The sequence below is a fragment of the Camarhynchus parvulus genome, chromosome 3 (assembly GCF_901933205.1).
Source record: "Camarhynchus parvulus chromosome 3, STF_HiC, whole genome shotgun sequence".
Lineage (NCBI taxonomy): Eukaryota > Metazoa > Chordata > Aves > Passeriformes > Thraupidae > Camarhynchus > Camarhynchus parvulus.
In genome coordinates this window covers 12,906,127-12,922,026 of record NC_044573.1, presented here as the reverse complement: position 1 = coordinate 12,922,026, position 15,900 = coordinate 12,906,127, and positions in this window count along the sequence as shown.

The following is a 15,900-nucleotide window of genomic DNA, read 5'->3' as shown; positions in this document are numbered from 1 at the left end:
GCGTCCCTTCTAAAGTGAGAGGTTCAGAACTGAGCGCAGGGCTGCCAGCAGTGCTGGGGGCAGGGCCAGGGCGGTGCTCAGCGCTGCAGCCCAGCTGTGGGGGGCTGGAGGCGGGGCCAGAGCTGGAGATGGAGCCAGGCCTGGAGCCGGTGCCAGAGCCAAAGCTGGAGCCTTGTGGCAGCGCTCAGCTCTTCCCCACCTGCCAAGCTCCATTTCCCAGGCACCTGTCAGCCGCTGCCCTCAGCCTGGTGCCTTCCACTCGCCCTCTACCAGCCTCCCAGACCCCCTTGCCTCCCTCACAGCCTGGCAGAAATTCCCACTCCTAGGGGAGCTGAATGCCAGAGCCACCCAGCACCTCCCTGCGCCCCTAGAGCACATTGCCATGGGCCTGGCTGGGAGGAAGGGGGCTCCTGTCTCCAGGCACCTGCATTCCCAGGGATTTGGCCTACCCTGCCTGCGAGCCTCACCCCACTATGGGGCCCTGTGAGGGCTGGAGGTGTAGAAAGGCACAGAGATGGCTTTTGGTGACATCCTCCCCTCAGTGAAGCTGTGACTCATGCTGCTTGCACTTTCAGGCCATTCACATTGAAATCTTTGTGGGATACCTTAAACACTGCCCACTGTGGAGATGAAACATCAGAGGAGAATGAGGTGAAGTGTAGCCCTTCTTAGCATTTGTTTGCAAGAGCTATCAGTTCCCTGCCAGTTTCAAGGGCTTAAAGACTGCCTCCGTGGCAAATAGTGGTCTTGGACAAAATACAATGAAAAAAGGTCCTTTTGAGTTGTTGGTTATGAACAAGAGATGCAAAAAGGTGTTGTTTTCCTTCTATGGGGCAAACCATGCCTTTTTAAGGATATCTGTTCTGGAGAAAGTATTTTCATTCCTGGGTCTATCCATGTGGTATCACCTGAGGAGCTGCAGTAATGGCAGGAAGGAATGAGTCAGCAGGATTCTTTTGTCATTTCACACAGAGGCAGAGGGGCAGCTCTCTGTGAATATACAGCACACAAAACCTGCTTACACACCCAGCTGTTCTTCAGCCTATGTCTTTTGCATGGATTCTTTTATAAAAAGAAATTATGAGGCAGAAGAGAACACAACAACCTGTGTGAGGGTAGACAGTCAGTAACAGGTCAACATCAATGTGCTAAGAGCTGCTGTTTGCTTTGGACAGACCTCCAGAAAATCAGATCTCTTCAAGTATGGTCAGCTCTGGCCTGATCCTCAGCAGAGCTGAGCATTGACATTTCTCACCAGCCTCTCATCAGCCTCTCTTTAGATCCTGGAAAGGGAGTGAAGGGTGTTAGAGCAGTCCATCAGACAGCAGTCACCACTTACGTAATTGCAAAGGGACAGCACAAGTACTGAGAATATTAGAAGGAAGCCATAAAGCCGTGCCTGGGGTCCCATTTACCACCAACAAATGGAGGAAATAACTGATCCAACGTGCCCCCGTTGTTAACAGGCTGACCTGATCTGCTGCTGGTCCTCACTGGGTAACCACGAGCTGTGTCCCTGGTGGGTCTGCTGCATCTCATCACAAGAGCTAGACAAAGGTCCATGTCTTACTCATCTCTGCACAGCTCCCATGGAGATCACTGTAAACAAGGCCAAAACAGAGCAGAAAAGGAGTCAAAGCAGCAGTGCTTTAGTCAGCTCTGGTGACTGGGTCGTGTCTGGGGCCCTGTGAGCTCACTGCTCAGCTCTGCTGCTGAGGCACCTGCACGTCCCAGGGCAAGCTGGTTCTTCGTGCCTCATTTTCCCTCTGTACAAGGGGCAGAGTGATGCTCCCTGCCTTACTGGCAGGTTGCAGGCTTGCTTAAGTACCCTTCTCCAGTCTGGGCATACGGAGGGGTTGTATGTCTGAATATTGCAATCATCACAATAATATTACCATGAAAACAAAGCAAAGCCCAAACCTATGAATAGAATTAAATTCTCAGCAATAAGAAGGATGGCTGTACCAATCAGAGAGAAACCAAATTGACCATGAGACAAGCAGAGAATGGATTAGCCTGTGCTTGACAGATGGTGCCAGGGACTGATGTTTTTATTTCCCTCGCAGAGGAGCTTAGAGCAAGGGGGGGTAGGGGAGGGTGAGGTAGGGCAGGTTTAATAGAACAAAGCAGCAGGCTGCAGCAGCTCTGCTGAAAAACGCTAAAAATACCAAAAGCAATTTCCAATTAGCTTGTAAGGGACATGCTACGTGTCAGCTACAGGGTGAAAAACAGGATCAGCAGTATTGTACCACATGGCACTTTTAATTTTCAAAGCAGCCTGAAAACATTAATTAATTCTCCTCTGACATAGGGAAATGCAGTGCAGTCAGCAGTTTGCTCCTTTACTTCTTATGCCAGGTTTTGGGAAGACCCTGGGCCTTTTCCACGGTTGATTCATATCACAATAGCTCAAATTACTCTGGAGGAGCCAGTCTTCTCTGCAGCACTACTGAGCAAAAAAGGCTATGTTAGATCTGGAATTTCATGAACCAGAGAAAGGGGAGATGCCCACACCCAACAGCCTTAGTAAGATGCACCATTAATATTTGCCCCATCTAAAGCCATTCCTCAGTGCTATGAGCAACTCTACAGGAAGCATTTCAGAAATAATTGGCTGAGGAACTAATCACAATCTCAGACAGAAATGTGTAGTGAAACTCAACCACCAACATATTAATCTAATTAAAACCTGTGACAAAATTTCTGTGGAATTCAGCAGGGCCTGGGTACATCCCACTGAATGAGTGTCAGGGCTTGGGGGCTGCTTGTGCATATCTTCTCCCTTTAAAAAGAAAAACTTACAGCTCAGTAGTTTTTGTTCCTGCTCCTTCTCCAGAACCACTAATAATCTTTTTATCCACACTTGTGGATTCCTGTGTGGCAAATTTAAGCCTACCAAACCAGGCATGCCCGAGGTGGGACAATGATGCAGTGGGATTTTCCATTGCTGTTCCTTCCGAGCCCAGGATTTCTGTCAGCAGAGAGGAGGCAGCTGAAATACAGAGCCAGGCTTACAGGCTGTGATCTCTCTGGGAGACAGCGTGACTCCTCACTGCCCCCTCTGTGTCTTCTCAGCTTTGCCTCGCATCAAAGGCTGGGTTCATCCCACGAGCTGCTCTTGTTATTTGGCAGTGGCTACTGATAGCCTGTGTTTTTCAGAGGAGATGGTACAGCCTGCAGCTTCATTCTCGTAAGGTAAGCCTACTGACACCCACAAAAAAATAATTGTCTTTCATTTGATATCACGAGCAGACACTTACTGCTTTTGGCTCACCTAAAAGCTGACACAGGAACAAGTCCTACTTACAGATACTTTTTCAGATGGTTGTATTTTTTGCCAGGGGAAATTATGTCTACAGTTAATCTCAACATCAAAAGATGAAAGTCAGTGATGAAGCAGTCCCTGCACACCTTCTCCATAAGGACAGAGCTGGTTTCATTACCCTGTCACCATACCTAGTAGCTGTTGGCCAGATTTTAAAAGGTGTTTAAATGTAGAACCCCAAAAGACCCATAGGAGCCATATCAGAAAAAGTACATAATGCCTAAAGAGGGACTTTGAATTTCCATGCCATTATTAAGACATCAGGAATGGAGCCAGTAAGCAGGCCTGGTGCCAGGGAATGCAGAACGGTGTCCTGCAGAAGCCAGGAGCCATGGCTGTGCACAGGGCAGTTCAGGGAGGCCAGCAGGCAGACACAGAGACCCTGCAGCCAGGCACTGTTGCAGAGAACCTCACTGCCATGCCCTAGCAGAGAAAGCAAAGTTGCTAACCAGGATGGATAGTGACACAAACAAATCACAGTGGGGCAAGGATCTTGCAGGGTTTTTCATTGCTGAGCCTCCTCTTTTTGGTCCTCCACAGTGAAGGACAGCTACGGAAATAGAGAGAACTTTCAGGTTTAAGTCTGCAAGTCCTCTCTCCCAAATCCTGTCCAGTGGCAATGCTCTGCAAGATCACATATGTTATCACTTTCCTTTGGGGGATATTTTGTCAGGCATCCAACTCATGGATGACAGCCATCTGATTATGCCACTTCCTCCACACAAAGGCTTGGTTTGGTGCACATGTGTTTGAGTGGAGAGAAGATGCCATGGGGTGGTGCCCCACTGACCCAGCTGATGCAACGAGCCAGCTGCCAACTCCCCTGTTTTTTATAGGAGGTGATTTCAGGGGAGCTTTTATCCTCAGCTGAGAAGGTAAAGCTAAAACCATTCCCTTGGCACAGAAAAGCATCACAACAGCTGTCTACCAGGAGATAAACAGTTCGGGGGAGAGCAGCTACTCCAATGCACGTGGACTTCATCAGACAGTCTGGGCTGTCCCTATTGTTTGTGAGCACTGGGTGAGAACAAAGACAGATTGGGCTAGAAAGGGCCCCATGCAGAGACATTCAGAGACTGTATAGAACAGGACACTTTAATGTCTGCACTGGATTGCTGCAGGTTTTTATATAATCAGAGGAATCTACTAACTTGGGAATATATAAATGTACACACACCTGAGGCCCTGATGAATTCCCATAACTGTTTCGTTTTTGGTTGCACTTTCCAAGAGATGAAACTCTTGGTTTGTTACAATTGTCACATCACAGACAGGGGAGTGAGAAGAAATCTTTGTTGTATAGTCAGTCTTTTCCATTCGCTGTTCCTGGAGCTCTGGGTGGAGTTTCCCAGCCTCAGTCAACATAACATTTCCTCAAAGGTCTTGAAGCTGATTCAGTATTGCTTTCAGTCTTTTAACAGCACCACCCCCTGCTTAGGAGGCACACTTCTGAGTGTCAAAGGTGAGCCTGTGTAAAGGAAAACAGCCAGCCCCACTCTAGGCTTACTACTCTCTTTTGTTCACAGATATCTACCCAGAGACATTTATCAAAGACGCTAAATTCAGAGGAAGCCGAGTGAAAAAGGCAAGCAGAGCATGGGGGAAGAAACAGGTGGCCAACATAAAAAGGGGAGAAAGGACATGCAAGGGAAGGGGACAGGACCTGGAAATCTACCCAATAAAGAGCTTCATGCATACCACTGAAATGTTGGGGTAGAGACTGGTTTTGTGATCTTTTTGACACCCTAATAATCCTTGGTCATTGTCAAACAGTCAAACAGTGAAGGTACAATGCATGTGAGACCAGGAGGAGAGCTCAGCAGATGTGTGTCTGTGTTTAACACCAATCTTTGGGATGGAGAAACCTTGAGGAGGGAGACTTCACACCTGGTTTCTGTCCGGCAGCCATGACACGTGGGTGGCACCACTCCCTGCAGGGACAGTGTGTTTCAGCAGGTGAAGCTGTGGGAGGAGCCCGCACCTGAGGAAACAGAAAACGCCCAGCTCCCCTTCTGCAAGTGCTTCAGAGGGGGCCGTCCCTCGGAGCCCAGCTGCACAGCTGAGTAAACACGAGTGTTTGCCTCTGGGGCAGCCTAAGAGAGGTGATCCATGGTTTATTCCAGGGCATTCCTGAAACCTCCACAGAAGTGAGAAAGGATTTCTTTCCTTCCCAGGCACAATAGTAACAAAAAGGAGGAAGCTCTCTGCAGATCTTACATCAGAACACACAGTATCACACACACAAGGATTTTCAAGTAGTCTGCTAAGCTGAGTAAGCAATGTAGTTCTTGCTGCAGAGATAAAAATTAGGAGTACAAGAGAGTAGAAGCAAATGATCTGAAGCCCCTTGTCCTGCCAGAGGGGGACGGGCAGGGTTAGGCCAGGAGCACAAGGAAAAGAGTCTTCCATTTGTTTGCTTTCCAGGCTCCATTTTGGATGAGAGCCCAAAAGAAGGGTGCTTGAGGGTTTTCATGTGGCCAGTTGCTTATATGGTGAGTAATATAATTATTCAGCACATGTGACTGGCCTTGCATGGGACAGGCTCTGAGGTACACTAGCAAGGGACTTTTAGTAAAGGCACCCTGAGTCACTCATAAGCCAGTGAAACAGATGAGAACAAGAACAATAAGAATTACTACAGATTTCAGCTCAGGTGGGCTCACAAAACTGTAGCACAGGACTCATGTAAGCAACCCACAATATGCCTGATTCAGTTTTCTCATTTCACTGCGACTCCACATTCAGATTGCTCTTATTTGACAGAGGTGAGCAAGGTCCCTTCCTAGGTTTGTAGGATGTCACATGAGGGGGATATTTGCCTTCACACATGATTATGCATCAGCAAGTGCAACACAGGCAGGCAACAGGGCATCAACAGTGCAGGGAGCTGAGCTGAAGCAGTAACCACTTGACATGGGACCTGTACACTCCATCGCAGGATGGAGGGCATGGCTGGCTGTGTCCTTGAAGAAGTCTTTAGGGGAAGAGATGGACACTCCATGCATTCTGAGGGGGCAGAAAGCAGGAACAAAGCAGAAAAGCACTCCAGTAACTTGCCAATAAAGCATGGAAGAGTATTTCATCATACTGTTATTGCATCATTATTAGTCAAGCTTCTAGGAATCTGCTAATGTGACAGCTATTTATTATTATTACAGTGTACAGACAGATTTCCAAAAGGCATCATGTAGGTGCCTGACTCCCATTCATTTCAGAGAGACTTAGGCAATAGGGACTTAGCTGATAGTGCAGAACCTCAGCCTGGAATGTGGGAGGCTGCATGGAGGGATCACCCCTTCATGAGCCTCTAAACAGCAACAAACAAATGGACTTTCATAGGTACCCTATTAAAATCTAGACCAATCAAGTTTGGAAAGACTTGTTAGACTGAGCTAATTAACCACTCATAGCCCTTGAAAGCTGCATGGTGGAAAACAGCCTCCAGGGTATTTGCCAGGGCACAGCAGTGGCCTGATGTTCCAAGAGGGCAGCAGCTGGAGGCAGAGCCAGCAAGCCAGGGCTCTCAGGGATGGCACATGGGCCCACAAGAGCTAAACACAGCCGCTGGTGAGGCCAGTCAGTGCAATTAAGGTCTTTGAGAGCCCTCACAGCCGTGACTTTATTTTAGAGGTTAAATGGCACAAGGAAGTGGATCACAGGAACAGATTCATTTGAATTCCTTGCAGTACAGCACTTACATTGGAATTTCCTAATTCTGATTTTTCAAAAATTCAGCTATTATAATTTAGTGTGACTTTTCTCCACGGAAATGTACTGACTGACCTCAGCCTGGTGGAATCTCAGGTTCAAATCTGATCAGTTAGCAAGAGAAACACTGATCTCATTCCAATCCCTTGCAGATTTTTGCCCAAGAAAATCGTGCAGACACATGGCAGCTTCTAACTCACTTTGGGAAGATCCAATTTTAGATAGTTGAGAACAAACTAATTCAAGAAGAAGCACATCACAAGGACTGGGATGCTTTTAAACTTGATACTCAATTGACCTGTGTTTTCCTCTTTTCCTGTCTCCCAGTATCAATTCAGTAGTGATCTCACAGAGCCCTTTTGTGCTCCTCCCTGGACAGATAAAACCTGGTAGTCAAACCAGCTGGGCATTTTGGCTTTGTCTGGGGGTTGTTTTTTTCTCCTCCCTTGCTACCTTAAGCTGAGAAGCAACCTCAGACGCTCACAGAATGCAGACAGTGTAACTGCCTGTGGGCAAAGGGAGCTGGTTTCTCCCAGGTCCAGTAAGTCATGAGCAAAAATGTGTCTCTGTTTGGAATACTTGTGGGTAGCTCCCAAAGGAATAGACCAATGCAGTACTCCTTCCCCCAAAAATAGTGAGCAAACAAGATAAATCCAGTGACACTTACTCATGAAAAAATAGGAGCTGATTAAACACAAGGAACAGCTCAGAACTAAGGGCAGGAAAGCAAAATGACAGAGCCAAGAAATGGATTAAGGAAATAAATCGGTCTAATCAGCTTGAAACACCAGGAAAAGCTTTTTTTTTTGTCCCTGACAAATTCACTTGAGCAACTGATCAGTAACTGAAAGGAGAGCTGAACTATGTGTCAGGCAGGTGAGTTTTCTGTGGTGGTTAATTATCCCCGGGTTCTGAAGGCGCCGTTAGTGGCTATTGATAGCGTGTGACACATCCCTCCTGCCCACATCCCTAACTTCGGGGACAGCGATTCACACACGAGCCACATTAGTTAGGCTGCCACACAGCCCTCCCGGGCAGCCCACGTAGTGGCATCTTTGCTGGCTCACTGTCACTAATCCTTGTCGTTCCTCCTGCAAAAGGAGCGCGCTGGCTCTCGGGGCAGGGGGTGGGTGTCCGTGTGCTGTGACTCACTGCGTGGCCCTCCCCGCCCTTTCTCGGCGCGAAAACACAATCGGGACACAACAAGAGATGGTTGTTAAATGATCGATTTGAGTTAATCAAGACTTCATTAATCGCGGGTTTTTATCTTGGGTGACCTAGGAGATTTTCTTTTGTGCAGCATAGCTCTGTCTACAATTGACTCATCGCACCTGAGGGCAGGTGATACTTAGCCCTGTCCTAGCTATTGAATTACTGCTCTGCAGTTTGTTTGTTTAATGTGTTCCCCGGTTCTTTGGCCCAGACCCACAATCTGGTCGTTCATTTGCATGCAGGCAGGGGCAAGCTCCAGCTCGGAGTCAGCTGTTCAACACAACAGTCTAAATAGTGCCTTGACAAAGCAGAGAAACATAAAGTAAATTGGAACCCAGAGATATTTATCTTGTCACCACTGCTTAAAGTAAGCAAACTGAGCAAACAGTGAGCTGAAATAACTGTGTGTAGAAACCACTTGAAAATAGCCTGAGGTGCTTTGTTAAGGCAGGAGACCACCTTACAAATGAGACCTTTTATGCATATCAAACTGCAATATCATAACTCAATGTTGTTTTTTTTTTTTTTGCCTTAAGCAAATCAGCATTTGGGACTTTTCTGACAGGCTGTTTGTCCTTGCTGTGCACGGCTTGATTCACCATTGCTTTGCTTTTTGTGGAGTCATTTAAGCTTGGGCTAAGTTATGTGATCCCTCCTCTCTGGGAGAGTGTTGTAGAATTATAAATACTCAACATGAGACAGGACAGTTTATAAATCAATTTTTGGCTCATGACACCAGCTCTCAAACTGAGAGCCACAGCATCAAGGAATTTTTTCCTACCAGCTGAGCAGCATTCAACTTTCCAACTAACACTGGTTTTTTTTTCCTCCTTTCTAGAAATCAGCCTATGTCAAGTGGAAAGGCAAATATAGGAAATAATTTCCTGACATTGCTCTCCTGGTAGTTTTCAGTATAACTGTTGGAGCTGTAGCAAGACTGAACTGTGGCTTGGGAGCGAAGAAGAGGCCACCTGTGCTATGGTGAACAGGAGAGGAGGTCTCCACATGGCACTCAAATGAGTCTGTGCCAAGAAAAAGGCTGGCAAAATGCAAGGACTTTGCTGTTAGTCCTACAAGCAAATCACCTTTAGTGCTCTGTCTGATGGTGGAAACACATCTCAACTGTTTTTTTCTATACAACCTCATGTATTAAAGTAGAAGGGAGGTAAAGGAATTGGTTATATCCAGGCAAAGAAGTCAGGCATAAATGCCCTTCGAAGTACAGAAGCAGCATGCACAGAGATGTGGTGAGGTGCAGGTTCCTTCTCCTGTGCCCTGTTCTCTCTGTGACTGCAGACTCTGGGGATCTACCCTGCACACATTGCATGCTGCCTTACACTCTCTAAGGCATCAAGGAATAAATAAAAGGAAGTACATTCCAAGCTTTGTTCACAGACATTTTCCATATCTTCCCTATTTTAAGCCTTGCTCGTGCCCTCTGAGGCTCTCGGTGGGACCTGGGAGCTGAGAGGGAAACATACCAGGTTGAGGTTGTGAATACTCCTGGATGTAGCCTTTAGAGCAGTTTGGGTGCTTGAGAGAAAGGGGTTAATCTGTTCCCGGTTGGGAGCAGTCTGCAGGCAGGGATTTGCAAGGCAGTAGGGGCTGTACCAGATGTGAGGGCAGTGATTAACTCACTGCCAGGATCACTGAGGAGCTGTGCATAATTGGCACCTTATTTTAGCAGCTTTTAGGATCCAGTCTATAATTAAGAGTTTAGATTAAATTCGCCCTGATTTGAAAGAGAGAAGCTGAGAAAACAGGGGTTGTCTGGGACCATAATGGCCTGGGTTTTATCCCTTCTTGAAGGGGAGGGAAGAAAAGCTTTAGGAATCCAGCCATTTCTGTCACAGAGTTACTCTGATTTTGTTAGAGTCAAACAGAAGCTTTTGCTACTCAAGACAGTGTGAATTCTCATAAGTGCTTATTTTTAAAAGGAATGATTCATAGATACTTATTTTTATTTAAAAATTAATTGTTTTCTGGGGGATTTAAATCTTTCCTGACAGTGTTTGTAACTTGACATGCCACAAAGCAGGGCTGTCACATAGCAATTGGAGGATAATGCTGAGGAGAAACTGGCTATTCTCATTGGGCTGTCTGGATGGGAAGGAGCTGCAGACAGTGAACAAACAGAGCCACGTGAAACGCTGCTAGAAGCAACCTCGAGAGGTCACCTCTGTTGCTAGGCAGGATTTGCTAACACAAGCAAGGAAAGGAAAATTAACCTCAGAAAATAATTTCAGCTTCAATAATTCAGGCTGGTACTGACACTTAGGAATGGTTTTGATCTTTAGATGCAGATTTTTATAGTGAATGTAGCCTTCCCCCCCTTATTTTTTTTTCCCATCCCAGTTCACTTTGACTGGGGAATGATTCTCAGCCCAAGCTCATGATTGATTTTGTCTGAAGTTGACATCTCTCCTGGTGGCCCCCATCATGATCCCACCAGTGGAACTAAACCACCTGGAAAATTTGGTCCAGGAGCCTTATGTGGACAGCCCTCTTGCGGGGGACAGCACTTTTAAATTAACTGGCAGAAACCATTGGTGGGGAATGACTGCCAGTTCCATCTGAGGGGAGCAATCCCAGCTGCAGGCTGTAATTCCTGTTACCTGTACAGTGGAAAAATCTCCCAGCATTAGCCCTTTTTTCCTCTCACAGGAGCTAAAAATATGCTTTTTGAAAACAGAGTAATACTGGTTTGAAATGGGGGAGGGAAGAAGCAGCGATATCTGGGACCTATGTGGAGGGCACGCTGACAAATTTCCAAAGTGTTTTCAGGGACAGCAGTTCACAGAGAGTATTGGGTTCTGAAAATCATTGTCATCTGTCCCACAGCTAATTATGTGAGTGGATTAGTCACTGCTGGCTTTGGCAGGGCTTTTCATTTGATTTCCAAAGAGAGGCTGCAATTTCAGTCCTATCTCACCTGCTTGTGGCACACTGGCCAAGGAAAGGTCCATGAGGACAACATAGCACTTGTCTGGGCAAGGGAGAGGAAGAATATTGAGTGACATATTGGGGGGCAAAAGGAGAGCTCTGTTCATGTTAACCTTGGACCGTTTGATTTAGTTTAGTTTTTCTGTTTTGGTTTTTTTTAATTTTGATTGTTATTATTATGAACAGTGAAAAGCTCCTAGGATCAAGTTAAAAGGTGAAACTATGGACTTTCTTGGAAAAAAGTGCAAAACACTTGCAGCTTTTTGAGTTACAGAGTCCTGATATCAAACCAAGGTGGCTTGCATTGGGTTTATGAGGTGGATCCTACACTGCCAGCTCAACCCTTCCTGCTGCAGAGCAGGACTGGTGCTTGCCCAGCAGGAAAACAAGGAGCTGCCAACTTGAGCCAGCTCAAGGGCTGCACCAAGGCCAGCTGAGCTGTCTCACCAGCCAGGCAGCCTGGGCAGTGGGGTTTGGGAACCTCCTCAGTCACGCTGGTGAAAATCATCTCAACTCAAGGCTCACCTTCCAGTGAGAAGCTTGAAGCAACAGCAGCAGCAGCCATATCTGAGGGAGAGGGCTTGGAGTCTGGGCATTTCTGATCATAAAGCCTGGGAAACCCTGAAGAAGCCTTGCACTCAGATATGAATGTGGTGGCTCTCCTTCACACTTCCAGCAGATGTTTATCCAAATGCCATCAGCTGCTATTTGCAAAGGGATTAAAGTGTGCAGGAGTCACTGAGGTATCTCTTAGCTAGATCTGGGTTTAGCCATTTCAAGTGCAATTGCAGTTTCCACCTTAAACTGCTCTTGGTTACCTACTTACTTTTTCATGCTTCCACTTTTCTGAAGACCCTCCAAATGCAATGAAAAACACTGGCACACTTAATCAGGGTTGATTCCCTGAAGAAAGCGCTGGGAAACAGCATTTAGAGACAAGAGCTGAGCATGCTGCATTTGCCAACCATATGCTGGGATATTTTCTTTCTTACTGGGCTCCACCAGTAGCTTGTATTTACAGGCATGGAATTGGAAACAACACAGATTGGGAGTAAGCAGCATTCAAAAATCATGTTGAGATTTAGCATCCTTTATTTCAGAGAAGGAAGCACAAGGAAGGAAAAAACAGAAAATGAGATAAGGGCAGATCACACCAGAGGCTGCTGGGTAAACCACAGTTCTCACTGGCACCCCAGAAGAGAGGATTTAAAAGGCATGATTTGAAGGAGGGTAATTTGCAGAGAATAATAAATATAATAATTTCTAGAGAAGATGAAATTATGATGGTTGTAAGAAGGAAGCATCCCATGGAACTGGCTGGTTGCCAAATCCCACCATCAAGTGACTTCTGATGAATAATATAGGCCAGGGTTATGCCAAATTTGCATTGTTTCCACATGCACAGAGGAGAGAAAGAGTGGACTAAGCTGCCTTATCCCTTCAGCAAGTGACAGGACTGCTCCTGTTCTGATGAACCTCTCACTGCTCCACACAGGTTCCTCAGCCCCTCTGGGCCCATGAAACTTGCTCTGTCCCAGCCTGCAAGGCAGCTGTGCAGGGGACAGGGAGGACTACGAACACTGCAGGGCAAGTATATGTGTAAGTCACTGCAGGGATGAGGCAGCCAGGATAGTGCTTACAGTGAACCAGAAAAGCAGCTGTTTTGAAGGACCCTCTTAAGACCTGAATTCTGCGGTGTAACACAAGTTGTGCAGAAATGCACAGCTCTTAAACCTGTTTTTCTTTTTTTTGTTTTTTTTTGAAGAGGAGGCCCATCCACTGACTCCAAAATATACTCGCTGCTTGCCTTGACTGCCTCTCTTTTCCAGCATCTATCACCTGCAGAAAGACCCCTCATGCCTTTCCTTTCCCAAGAGTCCACTTCACTTACAAGCTGCTGTGCACTGGAGACTCTCTCTGCATACCATCCTTTGTCTTACTGACCAACAAGCTCTGCTCCAAAGGCTGGATTCTGTTGCTGAATCTCCATGGGACTGACAGGAGCCAGCACACTGAGGGAAGCCCAAGCTGCGTTGGGTCAATGAGATATTAATTTAAATTCTGCTCTTTAAGATATTTTGCTGCCATAGCTAAGAGTGGTGGGTATGGCAATATTCCATAGGGCTTCCATGGCTTTGTAGCCAGGAGAGACAAGAGGCCGTAGCAAAAGCAGTTGCTGTGCACATGTGAGGCTGTATTTGTCATTCTAAACCAAGAAGGACATTTTAGCCTGGCTTTCTAAAGAAACAAAGCTTCTGTTTTCATGCTGCTTTTCCATCTGTTGCCCCTCTGATTGTTCCTCAGCAAATCTGGAGCCCATTGGCCAGTGTCAGCCAAATTTGACCATGGCACAGTGTGCACTTCCCTCTGCAGAGAGACGGGTGGCTTGGTGCAGGAGAAGGCAAGGATAGCCCCTCTCTTTCACTGGGAAAGACCAGAGGACAGGAGTGCCAGCTTTGCCTGGCAGCCCATGCTTGGCTCTGCCTCCACCACAGCTTGTGCCCAACCACACAGGCTGGGTAAGACCCTGGCTACCTCGGCCAGTAACTGTTCCTGGTGGGGAGAGTTTCCTCCCTGACCATTGTGCTAGTCAGCTTTACCCTGCAAGATGACATCTGATAAACTTGGGCTCTCTAAGAAAATATCTCGCAGTTGTTTTGTGTTTGTGTGATTCAAAATACCCTGCCAGGAGATGATCTATTATTAAACTCCTAATTTTCTCAAGAATTTGTATTTTTGACCTGACACTGTTTTGAGGAAACCCTGTGAGGGATGTCTTTTTGCAGAGCAATCACAAGTGTTACTGTAAACACATGCCCCTATCAGTCCCTCTGTCTGACCTCACACCATCAGATAAGCAGGCTTAGCCTTCACATGTCTGTAGGGATTACTTTATATCTGTCCATAGCAGTGACTGGGATAAAGTGATATTTTCTGCAAATACAGTTTAGCCTTTAGGAAGTCACTGCTAACTCATGTGTTAACCTCAGCTCTGAGCAGGTGACCAAAGGCAGGCAGACTGCAGCTTGCCTGTGCTATAAATAAAGAGGAGCCTGCAGCTACAGCTGCCTGTACTCTGCTGCAGGTAAATATTTGTCCATGGAAGCTTGGGGAGGGCAGCTTGCATTTAAATGGCTGACCACAAATCCCCACAGGAGACTGCAGTAAAAATGATTTGGTGGCATCAGGTGCCACAAGGTATTAAGACTCCTAGGAAAAAAATAATAGTTCAGTTCATTATCTCAGTGACAGGTTGTTGACACAGAAAAGCAGTATTTGATACCAGAGACTCAAATAATGAAGAGTCAGAAGCCAGCTCAGGAGATGTACCTCTTAGGCTAAGGCAGGAGCAAGTACTTCAGGATTAGCCTAAGCATATTTTAAATATCTGAAAAGGCAAAGATTCTACAGTCTTCCTATCAAACAACATTTGTGATATATTTTCTTTCTAATGGGTATTCCATTCTCATTCTCTGAGCTGCATCCTCCCTGAAGTATATTCAGCCTCTGACTTTGATTACAACTGTCCAAGTTTTCAGGAGCTGTTTTCCTATGCCCCAGTGACTTTCCTGGGTTGAAAATTTGACAGCAACAGTCATTTTGAATATCCTACTTCCTAAGACATTCAGGATGGGGATGACTCCTGATTCCAGCTTTGTAAAAATCTGATTTCTGACATGCTAATGAAAAGCTACGGGGCAGAGAGGGTACAGTGCAGGACAGTTTGAGAGAACTGCCCCTCCCAGCTCCTTGCAACACCCCTGGAGTTTTGTGTAGCCACAGCAGGTTGACTGAGGGTTAGGGTTCATCCCTACATGTCTCTGCTCCTTTGTATTCCTGTGTGTGGTGATGAAAACCAGTGCAGAGGGTGTGCAGAGCTCCAGCTGGGGTAGAAACATCAGAGCCCATTGAAGAGACCACTCAGCAGAACAGTCTTTTGGGGCACATTTGACAGAGAGTGGGGCCACCGGGTGAGACACTGCAAAAGCAGAGAGGGCAGAGAGCAGGGGAGGGAAAAAGGGGTCACCACACCACCCCAGCACCGTCATCACCCCCTGCCACTGCTTTGCTAAACTCCTCTGTCAGCAACACCAACCCCAAATTTCTTACCTTTGCCCCTTAAAGGCCTTTTGTGGCCTCTTTTCAGGCAGTTCAAGTGTCTCCATTTAGCAAAGCATAACACTCTCATTGATAAGGTGTTTTTTCCACACTGAACCATGCAGCAAAGGAGCCCCTCTGTTTAAACACCATGACATCACCTTCAAGGTCATCCTATAAATTCCTTCCTAAAATTATTTGTCACAAGCTCTGTGGGAAACGCAGTGAAGAATGAGACTGATGGGATGCATTGAATACACTGCCAAGCACGGATCTCTGCTCTGACTCTTGACTTTGAGCGTGGGAGCTTCTCTGTTGTGTTATATGTCACATTGGGCTGGGTTGCTGGCACATGGGCCACCTTTCTCTTTTATCTTTGCACAATGTGCACTCCAGTACAGAGCTGGAACCCTGAGCTCAGCCAGTTAATAAGCAAGTTGGTCACAGCAAAATGGAGAATGAGTATCAGTAGTATCAGTCCTTTTAAGGTCAGAACAGTCTCGAAGCTTTGTTAATACAATTTCAGTATTATTCTTTATGAAACAATCCTGTTTAACCAAGATGACCAGACTTTTCTCCTCTCTAATTTTAATGTGGTTTTATAAAATGGATAC